This window comes from Myotis brandtii, unplaced genomic scaffold (assembly GCF_000412655.1).
Source record: "Myotis brandtii unplaced genomic scaffold, ASM41265v1 scaffold733, whole genome shotgun sequence".
NCBI classification, from domain to species: domain Eukaryota; kingdom Metazoa; phylum Chordata; class Mammalia; order Chiroptera; family Vespertilionidae; genus Myotis; species Myotis brandtii.
In genome coordinates, this window is record NW_005370908.1 from 97,533 (window position 1) to 107,458 (window position 9,926).

The window sequence follows — 9,926 nt, forward strand, 5'->3', positions numbered from 1 at the left end:
TTAGCTATGGTAAATTGTGCTGCTATGAACATAAGGGTGCATATATCCTTTCTGATTGGTGTTTCTAGTTTCTTGGGATATATTCCTAGAAGTGGGATCACTGGGTCAAATGGGAGTTCCATTTTTAGTTTGTTGAGGAAACTCCATATTGTTCTCCACAGTGGTTGTATCAGTCTGCATTCCCACCAGCAGTGCATGAATGTTCCTTTTTCCCCACATCCTCACCTGCACTTGTCATTTGTTGATTTGTTGATGATAGCCATTAGGAAAGGTGTGAGATGGTACTGCATTGTTGTTTTGATTTGCATCTCTTGGATGATTAGTGACTTTGAGCATGTTTTCATACGTCTCTTGGCCTTCTTTAAGTCCTCATTCAAAAAGTATCTATTTAGGTCCATTGCCCATTTTTTGATTGGTTGTTTATCTTCCTTTTGTTAAGTTATATGAGTTTCCTGTAAATGTTGGAGATTAAACCCTTATTGGTGATAACATTGGCAATTATGTTCTCCCATGCAGTGGGCTTTCTTTTGTTTTGTTGATGTTTTCTTTTCCTGTACAGAAGCTTTTTATTTTGATGTAGTCCCATTTGTTTATTTTCTCTTTAGTTTCCATTGCCCTAGGACCTGTATCGGTGAAGTAATTGTTTCGGCATATGTCTGAGATTTTGCTGCCTGTGGATTCCTCTAATATTTTTATGGTTTCCCATTTTTTTCTTAGTTGTATTTATGATGTGGTTGTGGAGAATGTGAGTACAGTAAAACCTTTAATAACTGTGTAAGAATAAACTCAGAATTTAGCACTCACATCTGTAAACCTACTTTTGTCCACCCTGGTATATTAAGGACAATAAGACAAATAATAATATATGGAAGTATTTTTAAATTTTCTTTTGAGGAATGTGACCAAATAATTTATTATTTAAGATGGAAAGGAAATCCAATTCTACAAATAAGGAATTGAAGCCAAGGATTCCCATCAAGAAGGCAGCATCGGTAAATGCTGTATAGTAAATGCTGTATAGTAAACCCTCGATTTGCCGACCTCGACTTAATGGACTTTGAATTTAACAAACAAAATTTCTTGTCCATATATCATAGGTGAAAATTAACATCGTGTTAAATTTAACTGTTTCAAACCATGATTTGCTTATAATTAAATCAACAGGTTAGGCTTTGTTATTAATTCACTGTTATTTTTAACAAATTTTAGCGAATAGGCCATATGTTGAGAGAAAAATACTGTAGTAATTTCACCAAAGAAATAAAAATTACATATCTACTACTATAGTCTACATATTTAAATACAAGTTTCACTGCTAGTAAACAGTGTTTGGTGTAGGATGAGCATATGATCACACTGTATCGCATGCGGTAATAGGTTCTATTGGTACGTGGTTGACTTTCTGCAGTAGTTTCAACACATGCCAGCCCATATGTAAACACTCCAGCTGTGTGCATTTGTTAACTCATGGTGACTGGTGAATGCACACATTTACTAGACTTATTCAGTACAAATTTACAATTACAGTGATACATATAGAAAACTGTTCTGTGAAATTAGACTTTTCATACATACTTAATTTTAATTACACAAATGTGTCTACATAAATAAAAAGAGGTAAACTAACAAAATTGTCAAATTTTTAACATACACATTCAGAATACTTACTTTATTATATAATGGGATATTGGTTTAAACAGACATCCCCTCAGCCGAATTAGTCAGTTATATCAAGGTTTTACTATGTCATTAGTTATTATCATTGCTTTTTTTAATTAGTAGTATTAATGTAGCTTTTCTCACCCCTGTCTATGTCCATGCAACAAATAATTACTTGTCCTAACTCCTTCCTGTGTTCCTTTTTACATCTAATTGTGCCAAACTGCAAAGGTCAATTGGGCTTCACATTGTGGTCATGTAGGTTTAGTAAAATTAAGTAGGAAAGAAAAAAGTTTTCCATGAAAAAGTGTGAGCATAGAAAGAAAGACTTTATAGGTAATAGAAAAAAATGATTCCAGAAAATATGTCCAGGTACATTAAATGAAGATATATATAAAAAAAAAAACCAAGCAGCAATCAGTACATAATCCAGGAGACGAAAGGTCCTTAATTAGGCATTTTTCATTTTTATATTACCTACTATGGGAAGTAGATTTGATCAGTGTGTTTTAGATCTCTGAAAACAGACTTTACTTTCCTGTGCTTTTTCAATTTGTACAGGGGTTCTTGATGATCTTACTTTAAGCAATCTCCATACTTAATAATCTGATGATGACGGTGGATATTCACGCTATAAATAAAAGCTAGCATGGATATGTAAATTACTGAATGCAATTTGACAACTTTCTAATGTGTATCTTTGTCCCAACCACTCTGTCAAAATTTGTGTTCAAGACCATTAATTTATTTAGGTTTGCATTATTCATTTATGTTTATCAAATGTTTAGGGCAGTGTCTGCACATTGTGGTTTTATTAATACTTTGTTCATGAAAAAAAGCAAAAATCAGTATTGTCAAAAGACATAGTGCTTGTACCAGATTTCTCATTTTCACAAATATGTGCTAATATTATTGAGGCAAATATTTTTGTATATTCATTTTTCATGTAAGATATATATATATGTATTTTGCTTATGACATAAAAACGTCTATATGAAGATTGAAATTGATAATTACCTTGCAATCCTAAAATTGTGGGGATTTAGGTGTTTGTGTATCATAAAAAAATATTACTCAACACACCCAGAGCTTTCCTATATCCTTTTGGGATTATTGATTTCCTTTGCATTTCTGAAGATATTTTATTTTGTCTTCAGTACACTCTCATCTCCAATTGCTACCATTCTAATTTGATTTTATTTCATTATACATGGTGCTAAAATTGTTCTTCTTCTTAAGAATATAACAATATATAAATACATTTAAGTCACATCCATCTAACCTATGGTAATTCTCCCTTCCGGTACCACCATTGCCTTTTGTTGACTGAGCATTATGGTACATACTAATATATGTGTAAGACAATTGATAAGTTCTTTTAAATTGACTAATCTCTGTACCTTAATTACCACCTCCCTTCTTACTCTTATTGATAGCTTAAGTCACAGTTTTCCAAAATGTGAGTAACAATCTACTTAAGCACAATTTTGTACCTTTCAACCAAGTAAAAGATATTAGAGTAGGAAATTATAAGTCTCATAGGTCCCCCCCAAGATGTGAATACTTGGTAAACACTCTTGTCTCTGTGTGTGTGTGTGTGTGTGTGTGTGTGTGTGTTCATGAGTACAAAAATCCTACTGCTTCTTTCCTTTACACTAAAATCTTGAGTAACTTACCAGCAGAAGAATTAATGGCTCCCATGGTCCTTTCTAGCTATAGCCATACTCATTGATGGTGTGTATTTTCTTTTGAAACCTCACATGACAAGGAGAAATATAAAGACCACCCCCTTTTTATCTCTGGATTGATTACATTCTAGATGTAGTTACCTAGCAGCAAGACTCTCCCAGTGCTACAGACCATGGCAACTGGTTAAAGTTCCTCCTCATTGTGACTCTACCATCTCCATCAAACTTTACTTCTAGCTACTCTTCAATAGGAATAAATGTGATTAATCTCCATCCTATGTGCTTCCTACAGTATAAACACTTACCTTCAGTAATGTTGGTTAAACTGTTGCCTTGATCCCAGATTATTTCCTCAACAATGAGCCATACTGGTCAAGTACTTCAAGCTCCAGAAAAGGTTTAACCCAATTTAGAATATTTTACAAGGAATCCAGACATCAGTAATCATCAGAAACTTTTCTCTTATGGACAATGAAATAACACAGAGACATTTCATATCTTCACAGAAATATATTTCATTTGTTAAGAAAACCACAGTCAGTATGAAAAAGAAATTTAGAAGAAGAGAGAGGTGAGTAAAAAGTAGAGCGGGAATACATTTAATAGGTAAATTGACTGGCTGGCAGTTTAAAATTGCCAATAGGGGCAGACACATATTCAGCGAGTTGGCTGAGGTAAACCAAGGAAGCAAGTTTAGGTCTTCATTATCCTTGAGAGTTTACCTGTGGCACACAGAGAGGTTGGTAATGTCTGCCTGCTAGATACCTGCCAGTGTCTTTCTATTTTCCCTCCAGTTTAGTAAGTCCACACCAGATCTGCACTTTTTCCCTTATGGAATTTTACACTCTCTCTCTGGCTTTCTTCACAGCTGGTTAAAATGTCTACTTAGAACTACGACTGTGTTAATCTCTCATTTTTTTTAGGGCTGCTATAATAAGTCACCACAAAATGAGTGATTTTATGGAGATGTATTGCCTGACAATTCTAGATGATAGCATTACAAAATCAGTGTTCACAATGCCTTACTCTCTCTGAAGATAATAGGGAAGGATTTATTCTAGACTTCTCTTTTGGATCCCAGTAATTCATTGCCCTATGCAGCATGATTCAATTTTGGCATGATTCTCTTCCCCTGCCCAAATTTTGCACTTTAAATAAGACACCTGTCATATTAAATTCAGGCCCACCCAATTCCATGTCTAAAATGACCTTGTTCCCAAATAAAAATATTTTCTGAGGTACTTGGTATTTGACTTAAACATATGAATTATAGGGGACACAGTTTAAACATGACAATCTCTTTGGCTTAATTTAGTGGCTGGATAGCAAGATCATCTTTTTATTGGACAGAGGAGGAGATTAAATTTAAGAAAAATGTTTATATTTAATATAAAAAATTTCAGATCCTAGACATTTTCTATATGCTCCAGTCCTAAACTGAAAAAGTATTTGTTTGATCAACTTTAGTGAACTAAGTGGCTTTCTTTTCATCATATAATGTTATAATTTTCATCATAACATCATCATAATAATGAGTAATAATTGATTACTTATTTCATCTTTTATCAACTTTAACCTTTTCTTAAAAGATGGTATCTATGTTGTTAGATCTATGCATTATAATTTCATTTCTGAGGTATTAGTATAAATGGTTTGTTTGTTGTTTCTTTGTTAATCCTCACCCAAGGATATTTTTTCGTTAATTTTTAGGGAAAGTGGAAGAGAGAAGGAAAGACAGAGAGAAACATAAATGTGATAGAAACACATCAATTGGTTGCCTACTGCAGGAGCCCAGACCAGGGCCTGGACTGGAGATGAGTCTGCAATCAAGGTACATATCCTCGACTGGAACCGAACCCAGGCCCCTTCAGTCCACAGGCCTATGCTCTATCAACTGAGTCAATCAAACTAGGGCTTTGTAAAATTTTAAATTCCAGTTGTTAAAAGTGACAAACTTTTGTACATTAACTTTATATTATTCAACCATGGCATAACCACTGATTTGTTTCAGGAGCTATTGTTGATTCTTTCATGTTTTCTTGTGGATCATTAAGTCATCTGTAAACAGAGGCATCCTTATTTTTTCATTTCTAATATGTATAATTTTTATTTACTTTTTTATTTTATTGTTAACAAGTCCTTGCAACATCTTACAATAATACGTTATTAAACAGTGGTAAGCCCGGTCCACATGGCTCAGTGGTTCAGGGTAGACCTATGAACTGGGAGGACACGGTTCAAGTCCAGTTAGAGGCACATGCCTGGATTGCAGGCTCAATCTCCAATGTGGGGCATGCAGGAGAAAGCTGATTAATAATTCTCTCTCATCATTGATATTACAATCTCTCTCCTGTTCTTCCTTTCTCTCTGAAGTTAATAGAAATATATTAAAATAAACCAGTGGTAAAAGAGGACATCATTGCCTTGTCCTGTCCTCAGAGTGAAAGTTGTATGTTTCTCATCATTAAGTATAATGTTAGATATAGATTTTTGTAAAGAATTTTATCGAGGTGCAGAAATGCCTTATTGCTAGTTTACTAATAGTTTTTATTATGCATGTATGTTGGATTTTATCAGAAGTGTTTCAGAACCTATTGTATTGGTCATATAATTTTCTTCTTTTGGTTGTTGATATGATGGCTCATAGTAATTAATTTTCAAATGTTGAACCACTCTTGAATTCTTCAAGATGTATAGATCGTACATCTTGGTCATGGTGTATCATTCTTGGTAAATACATTGTTGGATTCAATTTCCTCATCTTTTGTTGATGATTTTTGCATCTAGGTTCATGGTAGATATTGGTCTATGGTTTTCTTCTCTGATCACATCTTTGCTTGGTTTTGAATTAGGTAATGCTTATATTTTATAATAAATTAGGAGATAGTTTCTCTGCTTCTCTCTTCTAAAAGAGCTCATAAAAATTGGTATAGCCCTGGCTGGTGTGGCTAAGTTGGTTGGAGCATCATCCAGTATACAAAATGGTGATGGGGTTTGATCCTTGGTCTGGGCACATGGGGGAGGCAACTGATGGATGTTTCCCTCTCTCTATTTTTCCCTTCCGTGGGGTTTGATCCTTGGTCTGGGCACATGGGGGAGGAAACTGATGGATGTTTCCCTCTCTCTATTTTTCCCTTCCCCTCTATGAAAATCAATAAAATAAAACATTTAAAAATTTGGTATAATTTTTCCTCTCAGATAATGATAGAGTTCACTAAGGAACCTATCTTAGCCTGGTGGTTCCTGTTGTGTAAGGTTCCTAATTACTGAGGCAATTTCTTTAACAAATATAGACCTATTTATATTGTCTATTTCTTCTTGTGTGAATTTTATAGCAGACTGTGTTTTCAAAGAATTGATCCATTTCATTTAGCTCATCAATTTTTTTGACACTGCATTGTTCATTGTATCCCTTTCTTATTCTTTTAATGTCCACAGGAGTATAATGATGTCCCCTCTTTCATTTCTGTTATGAATAATTAGTGTCCTCTCCTTTTCTTTGTTGGTTAGTCCAGCTGGCTTATTATTTTCTAAATCTCTTCAAACTACCAGCTTTTGGCTATGTTGAGTTTCTCTACTGAATTTTTGTTTTTAATTTTTACTGATTTCAGCCCCAATTCTTCCTAATTTTTTCTTTTCCTTACTGTGGACACAGTTTATTATTCTTTCTCTAATTCCCTAAGATGAAAGCTTAGATATCTACATTACACATGAACATAGTGTTTCTTGAATGTGTAGTAAGATTACTTAACTATATTTTTTAAAAGCTAATTGAACTACAAGAAATGCAAAAAAATTAAGTTTAACTGAATAAACCAAATAAAATACATCCATATAAAATGTTCAGTTAATAACAAATGAGGTAGAAAAATATGTGGGAAAAGTAACAAAGAGCAAATGTAATGAATCAAAGACAATTACACATATGGTACCCTATTATCCAATAACATCAATAATCACTTAAATATGAGCAATCTAATGGTACCAATATGAAGGCAGATATTATCAGCTGGACAATAATCACACACCAAGCATATCCTGCCTATAAAAATTCACTTTAAATTATGAAGATTCTGATGAGTTAAAATGAAAGGCTTGAAGAAAGATACTATGGTGACACTGATCAAAAAAAGCTAGAGTAGTCATATTTTAGATAAAACAGTGGCTTTAAAACAAAGTCTGAATAGGAGGGGCACTACATAATGACCCAGAGGTCAATTCTCCTAGAGAATACAATCGTGAATAGTATGCACTTAAAAAAAATACTAGAGGCAAAAATTATAGAACTGAAATGAGAAAGAGATAAATCCACTATTATGGCTGATGAATTCAACACTCTCCTTACATGTAAGCAATTAATAGATTGAGCGGACATAAAATTAAGAAGGTTATTGTTGACCCTTAAAGAAATAACAATCAACTTGATCTAAGTGACATTTTTAGAGAACTTCATCCAAGCTCACCAGGAAAAAAAGTTAACACAAATTATCAACATGAAGAAAGAGGCTTTATCATTACAGATACCATTAACAGTAAAAGATTATTAGGAAGCACTCTAAACAACTTAATGGCTATACATTTGATTACTTAGATGATACTAATATCACGGAAGGCCCCAAACTCAAGAATATATAAATAACCTTAAGAGTTTTATATCTATGAAAGACATTGGATTAGTAGTTAAATACTTCCCAAGAAATAAAATGAGATGGTTTTACTAGTGACTTCTCCCAAACATTGAAAAAATAAAATATTGATTCTATACAATATTTTACAGAAAATAAAAGAAGAGGGAACACCTGAATAAATCGTATGAAGACAATATGGCTCTCCATAAAACGAGATATAGATGTTACATGAAAAAAAACTATGAAACATTATACCTCATAGATTAAAACATTATAACATTAAATAAAATATTATAGCAAACATTATAACAAAATATTAGCAAATTAAATTGATCATATGTAAAATTACAACAAAATATTATAACAAAACATTATAACAAAATATTCATAAATTAAATCCATCATATGTAAAACTCTCCTATATAATAAAGAGGTAATATGCAAATTGACCCTCACCCCCTAAGGCCATCAAAAGATGGCTGCCCTATCCCTCCCCCGACCCCACCCCTGATCAGCCTATCTCACCCCAATTGAGGGTGGGGCAGCTATGCCCCCATGCTTTCCTGGGGCTGGGGGTACCCCAGGTAGGCTGTAGGCACGGCAGTCAGAGGCAAATGTCCTGGCTGTCCCTGGCCTAGAGAGTCCAGAAAACCTCAGAAGTGACCAAAGACCAAGACCAAGTGGAAAGGTCCCTGATGACGTTTATGGCTCAAAGTGCCAGGAGGAGGCAGAGCATTTTGAACCTGCAACCCTGGCATCTGCACACCAAGCCTTGGGGCACACTGTGGCACCTGTGTGCCTATGGCACCGGTGGGTGAAAGGGGGAGAGCTGGGGTGTGGAGCTGGGAGGGGCCTACAGTCTTTGGGAGCAGCCTGCCTGCCATGGTTGCTGTGACCCACATGCTCAGGCTTGGTCAAAGCCCCTGGTCAACACTGTCGCTTGCCTTCCAGGTGCGGCTAGCCCTGAGCTGGCTGGCCTTGCACTCAGAGAAGCAGCTGTCGCTGGACTCAATTAAATAAGAGAAATCAAAGAGTGGAGAGTAAATATCCTCCCAGCCCCTCCCTACGCCCCCAGGTGAGGAGGGCCGGGGGTGGGGGTAATGGAAGACGGCTGCTGCTTTGCATTTTATAATGAAAAGATTCCTGCTATGTAGAGAGGAGAGCTGATTCGTTTCCAGCAACACCTGGCATGTTCCCTGCCCCAGCCCTGAAGCCTGACAGCACCAAGCAAAGGTGTGTCCACACAGCCATGTTGGCCTGGCTCCTGGAATGCTGGGAGCAAGATGGAGCTGCATTAATTAAAAAAAAAGTAAAGATTGAAAAACACCTCTTTGTACTCAAATGGCACTATACAATGCAGATTACAGCATCTGATTTTGTCTTCTGTGTTGATTTTGAAACAGAGCGCAAATAGGTTCATGGAAAAAGCAGAAAAAAAGAAAGGGAAAAGGAGAGGCTTCTGCCATCCACAGCACTGAACAATGTTTTTTTGTTTTGTTTTGTTATTTTTCCTTCTGTTCTTCAAGTCAGTATATGACATTTAAACCACTTTATGGCATTAAGTAATGAGCTAATGCTTCCTCTATTAAGAGCAAGCAGCAGTGCCTTTCCTATGAGTCACATACATTTAATCCACTCAAATGGAGCATCTGAGTGGAGGGAATGGTATGTGTCATTATATAAAGAACTTGGCATTATGATGCTATCTGGCTGAAGATCTTATTTATTTTCCAATTTAGAAAACATAGACAAATAAGGCATTGAAAATAAATGTGCAGTCTTAAATGCATGACTTCATTTTCATCCCTAACGACCAAACGACCAGTCACCAGGAGGTGCATTGATGGGTCCTGTGGCGCGGCGGGTCTTGGGTCTCGTGGCATGGCGGGTCTGGGTGCGGCTGTGTGGTGCAGGCCAGGGCTAGGGGACCTGAGGTTGTGCCCACTGCCCC